Source organism: Chanos chanos, chromosome 3 (genome assembly GCF_902362185.1).
Source record: "Chanos chanos chromosome 3, fChaCha1.1, whole genome shotgun sequence".
Taxonomy (NCBI): Eukaryota; Metazoa; Chordata; class Actinopteri; order Gonorynchiformes; family Chanidae; genus Chanos; species Chanos chanos.
This window is the reverse complement of record NC_044497.1, coordinates 1,147,501-1,155,000: the sequence shown is the minus strand read 5'-3', so window position 1 is coordinate 1,155,000 and position 7,500 is coordinate 1,147,501. Positions and strand designations below refer to the sequence as shown.

The window sequence follows — 7,500 nt, the reverse complement described above, 5'->3', positions numbered from 1 at the left end:
AACACCATCACAGTCAAGGCAGACATTTACAGTGCAGAAAATGCATCGTCTAGTCCGGGTACTGCCCCAGACTCCCCATGGCTACCACATCTTGTTTCACTGAGTGATTGCCATGGAAATAAATGAATCATTTGTTCGGTGGGTTCTGATATTGGGGGTATCTATACCTCCGACCAGAGGGGAATGGCCGAAACTCCACTGACAGTGGATGGGATGTAGACCTTGTATGCCTTCTCAGTCAGGTGGGTCAGGTACAGATGGTGCAGGTCAGGTGGGTCAGGTACAGATGGTACAGGTCAGCCAGGTCAGGCACAGATGGTGCAGGTCAGGTGGGTCAGGTACAGATGGTGCAGGTCAGGTGGGTCAGGTACAGATGGTACAGGTCAGCCAGGTCAGGCACAGATGGTACAGGTCAGGTGGGTCAGGTACAGATGGTACAGGTCAGGTGGGTCAGGTACAGATGGTACAGGTCAGGTGGGTCAGGTACAGATGGTGCAGGTCAGGTGGGTCAGGCACAGATGGTACAGGTCAGCCAGGTCAGGTACAGATGGTGCAGGTCAGGCAGGTCAGGTACAGATGGTACAGGTCAGGTGGGTCAGGTACAGATGGTACAGGTCAGGCAGGTCAGGTACAGATGGTACAGGTCAGGTGGGTCAGGTACAGATGGTACAGGTCAGGCAGGTCAGGTACAGATGGTACAGGTCAGGTGGGTCAGGTACAGATGGTACAGGTCAGGTGGGTCAGGTACAGATGGTACAGGTCAGGTGGGTCAGGTACAGATGGTGCAGGTCAGGTGGGTCAGGTACAGATGGTGCAGGTCAGGTGGGTCAGGCACAGATGGTGCAGGTCAGGTGGGTCAGGTACAGATGGTACAGGTCAGGTGGGTCAGGTACAGATGGTACAGGTCAGGTGGGTCAGGTACAGATGGTGCAGGTCAGGCAGGTCAGGTACAGATGGCACAGGTCAGGCAGGTCAGGTACAGATGGTACAGGTCAGCCAGGTCAGGTACAGATGGTACAGGTCAGGTGGGTCAGGTACAGATGGTGCAGGTCAGGTGGGTCAGGTACAGATGGTGCAGGTCAGGTGGGTCAGGTACAGATGGTACAGGTCAGGTGGGTCAGGTACAGATGGTACAGGTCAGGTGGGTCAGGCACAGATGGTACAGATCAGGTGGGTCAGGTACAGATGGCACAGGTCAGGCAGGTCAGGTACAGATGGTACAGGTCAGGTGGGTCAGGTACAGATGGTGCAGGTCAGGTGGGTCAGGTACAGATGGTGCAGGTCAGGTGGGTCAGGTACAGATGGTACAGGTCAGGTGGGTCAGGTACAGATGGTACAGGTCAGGTGGGTCAGGCACAGATGGTACAGGTCAGGTGGGTCAGGCACAGATGGTACAGGTCAGGTGGGTCAGGCACAGATGCTATAGGTCGGCCTGCTGCATCCCTATGATTTTCCCAGAGGTCGTAACAATTTTCCCCAATTTGTTCTTATGAGTAATTTTGGAATGTCCTTACCAGCATACAATACAATAACAAAGAATACTCTCAATGAATAATGTATGAAATAAAGTGAGGTTTTGGTAATAAACATTAAAAAACGTTTAGTTTTCTAAGAAGGCACATGCTCTGTGGGCCCTTCTTAAAGATAGCATATGCACATTCATCCCAGGATAATTTGTGATTGAGAATAAGACCAAAATATTTATTTATTTATTTATTTACTCCGGCACCACCTCAGTCTTCTCCCCTCTGATCCCAGATAGGGCAGGTGGTGGATCATCACGTCTAAAGTCAAAGGTCAGTTCTTTGGTCTTGGATGTGTTCAGATTCAAATGTGAGGCCTCACACCAGTTGGCGAAATCAGAACTGGACCATGTTCAAGTTCATCCTGCTCCAATAGGCTGATCAAAGTGGTGTCATCCGCAAACTTAATTATAAGGTGTCCAGGGTATCTGCTATGACAACAGTCCCTGTATGAAATCTATAGCAGAGGTGACAGCACACTACCCTGTTCTGAGCCAATAGAGGTAACATGCCCCTCTGGCATGGTGTTTCCTGCCCTTACTCTTTGCAATTGGCCCATAAGAAAATCATTAGTTTTGAGTCTGATTGATACTGCTCTTTCAGTCTGTCAGACAGGATTAGTGGGTGGATCATATTAAACGCAGATGAGAAGTCTACAAACAGGACTCCTGCATGTGTTTTACGACCCTCCAGACATGTGTATAGAGAGTTTAAGAACATTACAATGGCAATCTCCCTCTTGCATAGCGATAAACAAATTTGTAGTGGGTCCAAGACCTGCTGACATGAGCTCATAATGTGGGTTTTGATAACCTTCTCCGGTGATTTAACCACCAGTGAGGTGAGGGAAAGGGGCTTGTAGTCATTTGGAGAGGATGGATGAGGGACTTTGGGAAGGGGGACCATGACTGATGTTTTCCACATTGATGGGACCACCTGGGTGTCCAGTGAGCATTGAGAAAGGGGGTGAAAAATCCCACTCATTTGGGCTGAGCAGAGTTTCCACACCCTGCTACTGATGTTACCCTGTAACTAAAGAACACTGACCTAACTCTAACCCTAACCAAAGAAATGTTTTGACACTTTTTACGTTTTATCAGGAATGACAATATAGTTTAGAAAAACATTGCTCTCCTAGTGGGGACCAGCATTTTGGTCCCCACAAGGCACTTTTTGCCAAATTATGCTATCTTACTAGGGACTTTTGGTCCCCAGAAAGATACAAATACATGGTACACACGCACACGCACACAGACACACACACACACACACACAAACTGCTAAACACACTAAACGCAGACTCTTACGTGCGCGTATATAAATATGTAAGTTATATATCTTGGCTTTTTTATTATCGTGTTAGGTCCAGGCTCAGCGTTCTACATTTCTATAAATCGCCACAAGATGGCAGCAGAGTTACAACTGCAGATCGAGGCGTTTTGAACTGAACTTCATATGGAAACGCGTTGAACTGAGATGAAAAACTGGTTTTGAAGAGAAATCATATGTCATCCTCTGAAATGGGAGGCCCAGTGCGAGGAAAAGAAGCTTCTGCTGAGATTATGGCTTGGTGAAACTAAAATGCGCGTGGAAACTTTAATCTTGTTAAACAATGTCGGTTTGCACTGTACCGAGTGAACACAGGAGAGACGGTGAGAGATCTTCTATCATGACGATGCAGAGGGATTTGACCGCTGCAAATCCCCGATCAGCCTGAGCCCTCTCTCTCTCTCTCTCTCTCTCTCTCTCTCCTTCACTTGTGGTCTGTAAGGTCACTGAGAACCATCTTATGCCTCAGTTTGGCACTTGGTGCCTCCTCCTGAGTTTCCCTCATTCTCACTGTTCTTTCTCTCTCTTCCTCTGCCTGTTGAGCTGCTCAGTCACTCTAAAGAGTTTAGTGCCTGAGTAAATTTTTTGGGATTGTTTATTTTCCAAATCCGTTAAAGTTAGAGTAAACGTCCTTCTCTGAAAACGTTCGCGAGACTTGTTCAAATCCCAGTTATTATGTTATGAAGTGGAAACTTTCCCAGTGCGACACATGAAACACACCTCTTAGGGTTTTTGTTTGGTTTTTGTTGTTGTTTGTTTGGTTGGTTGGTTTCCTAAGTGAGACATGATGGTGAGATCACGAGTAACGTCTTGTAACTGCGCACAAAGACACAAACATTGAATTAAAGATCATTTATAGCCTACTTTCACCGTTTTCTCTTTTTACTGTGAGAACCTGCAAGAGTGAACTCTCAGTGTGAGCGGGTTTTTTTTCCACAGCACTTTTACGCACGCGCTGCAGCATGTGTTTATAGAACTCGGTATAAAGAAGTGTCCGTGATATAGCGTCGAATCAGTGGGCTCTGTGGTATCGGCCAATGTGCTGTCTGAGTGTTTTTGTGAACTTAGTAAGAATTTGGAAGTTGTATGTCCCCTATGTGATATCCCCTCCCTTTGACTACGCGTGCATCTGTTGTTTTCGCATGGTGTGTTTCTGTGTTCCGTGCACCTATTAAATGTTGTAGCTCCGCCAAAGCACCGGCACGAGAAAGTACCACAGTCTTATCGCGCCCGTGAGACAAACCCCGCAAGTCCGACCACTGCATGCGTGTTCGTTCTTACCGAAATTCACCGGGAAAACAAAAAATATCTTATTATAGATATCGCATAGACTGAAGCACGCTGCTTTGGCGCGCAGACTGGGGGAAAAACAACAGAGAACTCAGAGAACTGCGGCGTATCTGCAGCCAGAAGATCTTAAATTGGGTTAGTGCTGATGAGTGTCATGTGTCGGACGGTGCGTTTTGGCCTTGGACAAAGACCACTGCTGTCCGCTCGCCAAAGAGAAACTTTCCGTCTTTATAATTCCAGTGCTTTTGAGATTGTAACTGGCACAAAAGATTGTAAACAAGTCGTCATACATCAGGTGACAGTAATGTCAACCGTTCGCAGACTGTTTTTCTTTTCGTCCAGAGGTAATGAACAATTTCGGCACATGAAGAAATATGTCAAGTAACCATTCCAGTTTGACCATTAGGTTTAAATAAAGTTTTAGCCATATTTGATAAGAAACCGTGTATGCTGTACTTTATATTAACATATAATACGTGTAATACATGTAGGAATTTCCCGCGTATAACGCATAATCTTGCTCATGTCTGCAGGCTGTTTCAAACACACGGGGGAGAAGTAGTATCGTGACAGCTGTACTGCTGCCCCACTGCGCATGCGTGGCACCAGTAGCGGATGACTGCAGACAAGAAAATCTGACAAGGTAAGCGACTGTCAGAATAAGTTTCCATTATTTACACCTCTGCTTTCTGATTAACACCAGACAACCGAAATATATCTGTCCCAGTAAGTTCTGTTATCATTCAAGGCAACGCGAAATTATCGTCTTCTTGTGCACTGTATGCAATTTGCAGCGCGAAAATGAATGTAAAGTTAGCATATAGCTTAGCTCACATGGCTATCTATCTAACAGCGTCTTATCTTAAATTTAATAAGTATTGTCATTTACACGTGTAACTCAAAATGGGCTATGTTCTCGATAAGCAGACCGTTGAAATCGATGTTTGACTGACATATAAATAAAGACAAATACATCGTTTGAAAAGTGGTTGATATTGTATCGTACAGGTGATGACTTGTCTATCGTAAACTCTCATTTCGCCTTGCACCGTCGCGCGAATGAATAACTTGACGTTAATGTGTCATCTTGTTTTTTTACGTGGTATTTATATAGCAACAGTCACACTGTGTGTGTGTGTGTGTGTGTGTGTGTGTGTGTGCGCGCGCGCGCATATGACACGAGGCGTGTCCTTTTCTACGGACTGAACATCCAGGTATCGCAACCTGTGTATTTTAACTGTCATGCTCTTCAAGTCGACATCAGAGGACGTCGTTATGCCTCGAGAGGTTTCCTAACGCCTGTATAATCAGACAAAACACACGGTATTCCACAACGCCGTGTCTTCAGTAGCTGATAATGTGGCCGGAGTCGCCTAAAATGGAATGGTTTGCAGTGACTTTGTTCTGGTTTCAGTTGTGCAAGATTAGAGACCGAGAGAGCGCGGTGAGTTGGAACGGGCGCTCTGAAGAGACAAGACCGTACATTTAAATACAGAGAGTATAGATCAGTGACTGTCTCAGGGTTTCCCGCGTGACTGATATTCTGTGCCTATATGCACCTTGTCTCCTAGCGGCGGGTCAAAGTCTCATCATAATTCACAGTAATTAGAGTTTGTACATGTACCACACTGTTTGTGTGTGTATGTGTGTATATGTGTGTGTGTGTGTGTGTTTATCTTGTTTGCAGTGTAAAAATATCTTACCTGTGTGTTGCCCACCCTTAGGCCTACATGTGCCGTTACCTGTCCCAACTGTCCTTCACTGTTCTTTAAGAGGCTTTAGGCTGTGTCTGACCCCTGACCTCTCTTACTCACACCCATGTTAAAGATAACAGGTCTTCCTAATCCAGTCATGTGTGTCTGCCGTGTACACACCCAACATTAAGCATTGGCATCAGTGGGCACTGTGTCTTAATGACCCTCATAACTAACTTCAGCCCTGTTAACCCAGTGTCTCAGATGCATGGATGGATGGATGGATAGATAGATAGATAGATAGATAGATAGATAGATAGATAGATAGATAGATAGATAGACAGGTTGGTCTGACAGGCATAGCCTAGTCTTTACCATCGCATAGTGGAAAAAAGTTGTATTCTTGTTGTTGAGTGAATGAGCATGTGTATTGTGTGGACAGTAACAGTGTGTATTATACTGGTTTGTGTGGACAGTAACAGTGTGTATTATACTGGTTTGTGTGGACAGTAACAGTGTGTATTATACTGGTTTGTGTGGACAGTAACAGTGTGTATTATACTGGTTTGTGTGGACAGTAACAGTGTGTATTGTACTGGTTTGTGTGGACAGTAACAGTGTGTATTGTACTGGTTTGTGTGGACAGTAACAGCGTGTATTGTACTGGTTTGTGTGGACAGTAACAGCGTGTATTGTACTGGTTTGTGTGGACAGTAACAGTGTGTATTGTACTGGTTTGTGTGGACAGTAACAGTGTGTATTATACTGGTTTGTGTGGACAGTAACAGTGTGTATTATACTGGTTTGTGTGGACAGTAACAGTGTGTATTATACTGGTTTGTGTGGACAGTAACCGTGTGTATTATACTGGTTTGTGTGGACAGTAAAAGTATGTATTGTACTTGTTTGTGTGGACAGTAACAGTGTGTATTATACTGGTTTGTGTGGACAGTAACAGTGTGTATTATACTGGTTTGTGTGGACAGTAACAGTGTGTATTGTACTGGTTTGTGTGGACAGTAACCGTGTGTATTGTACTGGTTTGTGTGGACAGTAACAGTGTGTATTTAGTGAGTTTTATTGAGGTGTTTATGAGAAAGGCGTGACTTGATTCTCATGGTTGTTTGCTGGTCGCTCAGAAATTCAGGCAGTTCTGATTCAAAAGTCAAAGGGCGCACACACACACCAAACACACACACACTCACTCTCTCTCTCTCTCTCTGCTCTGATGTTAATGTTAGAAGGTAATGGGGCAGTCTGTGTGGTGAGAGACGGAGTGTGTAAGGACAGGAGAGCAGGACAGAGAGAAAAAGAAATAAAGTGAGAGAGAGGGAATGAGGGAGAAATAGAGGGGGGGGGGGTTGAGTGTGTGGGTGTGTGGAGGGGGGGGGGCTGCCTCCTGTCAGCAAAAATTCAATTAGTGTAATTACCTTACATTGTCAACACACACTCACGCACATACACAAACACACATGCCAGCTCATTTACGCACGCAAACACACTCACATGCACAAACACATATGCCAGCTCATTTTTACACACAAACACACACTAACACACACAAACACATATGCCAGCTCACTTACACACACAAACACACACTAACACACACAAACACATATGCCAGCTCACTTACACACACAAACACACTCCCATGCACAAAC

The 7,500-nt window shown here is 45.3% G+C and overlaps 1 protein-coding gene across 1 annotated transcript in view; it reads left to right on the top strand.

Moving 5' to 3' along the window:
* Positions 1-4,752: 4,752 nt before the first annotated feature.
* Positions 4,753-7,500, top strand: part of tbc1d24 (TBC1 domain family, member 24) — a 15,054-nt gene continuing 12,306 nt past the window's right edge. Inside the window, exon 1 of the mRNA XM_030767082.1 lies at positions 4,753-4,785. The gene's annotated coding sequence lies outside the window, so the exon portion shown is untranslated. The remainder of the gene's footprint in view (positions 4,786-7,500) is intronic.